This window comes from Chrysoperla carnea (assembly GCF_905475395.1).
Source record: "Chrysoperla carnea chromosome X unlocalized genomic scaffold, inChrCarn1.1 SUPER_X_unloc_102, whole genome shotgun sequence".
Lineage (NCBI taxonomy): Eukaryota > Metazoa > Arthropoda > Insecta > Neuroptera > Chrysopidae > Chrysoperla > Chrysoperla carnea.
This window is the reverse complement of record NW_025408048.1, coordinates 18,400-20,000: the sequence shown is the minus strand read 5'-3', so window position 1 is coordinate 20,000 and position 1,601 is coordinate 18,400. Positions and strand designations below refer to the sequence as shown.

At 15.1% G+C, this 1,601-nt stretch overlaps 1 non-coding gene across 1 annotated transcript; it reads left to right on the top strand.

Moving 5' to 3' along the window:
- Positions 1-751: 751 nt before the first annotated feature.
- Positions 752-906, top strand: LOC123303568. Its single transcript, XR_006535676.1, has one exon. It is a non-coding gene; the product is annotated as a 5.8S ribosomal RNA (ribosomal RNA).
- Positions 907-1,601: the final 695 nt, after the last annotated feature.

Below are 1,601 nucleotides of genomic sequence, written 5' to 3'. Positions count from 1 at the left end.
TTTTTATACACATAATATATCTATACATATAATATAGAGAATATTATATAAATATTAATAATATATTTGTTACATATAAAATATTTTTATATTCAATATTATTATTATTATTAAACAATAATTATTAATAAAATCTATAAATAATTTCTCTTATAAAAAAGTGAAATTAAAAATAGAATATATTGAAATTATTTGTTTATATGTATATAATCTCTATTAAGAAAAATAAAATAAGATTATAATTGATATAATCTATATTTTTATTTTTCTATGTTATATAATAAAAATAAAGAAAACACAAGATAAAATTTTTTTAAAGAATAAAATTTATTTCAAATTTAAATTTCTTTATGTTTTGTCTTGATATTTCTTTTTTTTTTATTAAAAGTTATTATGTTAAAAAACAAACCCATTTGTTTTGTACCATATTAATATTATATATATTTTTATGTAGAAAATAATTTATAAAAAAAAAATAAATACATTTCTATAAAATATACCAAATATTAATTATTATATCTAGCTAGCACTAACAAAAATATCAAAAATGTTATGTATATATTTATTAATACCATAATATCTTTAATTTATATATATATATATTTAAAATAAAATATATAATTTATATTCTAGAAAAATTTTTTTATTTTAAAAGAATTTATAAAGATATATAAATTAATAATTTTATTTTTTATATTAAAAATAAAGATTATTATTAATAATAATACTTACATTTAAAATTTAAAAAGATTACCCTGGACGGTGGATCACTTGGCTCGTGGGTCGATGAAGAACGCAGCTAATTGCGCGTCAACTTGTGAACTGCAGGACACATGAACATTGACATTTCGAACGCACATTGCGGTCCTTGGATACTGTTCCCGGACCACATCTGGCTGAGGGTCGTATACATTATATTAATATAATAAAAGATTATTTTACATAAAATTTTTTTTATGAAAAAGAAATTTATCAATAATTAAAAAAGAAAATTTATTTTTTCATATTTAATTAAATTGATAAATAAAATTTTTATAAAAGAAATGTAAAATTATTTATATATGAATGTTTTACGCCAAATATAAGAAAAAAATAAATATAAAATGTTTTTAATAGCATTTAAAATTTATATATTTTTTATTATTTGTCGACATTTTTAAATTAATATATCAATATTATTTTTTATCATTTATATATAATATTATAAAACTTTATGTTAATAATAATATTAATAATAAATGATATTAATAATATATTTTTAAAATATTAAATAAAGAAGAATAAACAAAAATATTATATATTAATATTTTGTTATGGAATATTTTATTTGTAATAAAATTTTCAATATACTCGAAAAAAATTAATATATATAATTATTTATTTTTTATTTTCTTCTCTTTAGATAAATATAAAAATAATATTATATAATAATATTAAAAAAATTTGAGTATGAATAATTAAGAAAATTGTTTACTTATAAAATATAACAAAAACATAATATATAAAAAAAATTTTTGTTTTAATACTTCTAAAAACTTTTACGACCTCAGAGTAGGTGAGATTACCCGCTGAATTTAAGCATATTATTAAGCGGAGGAAAA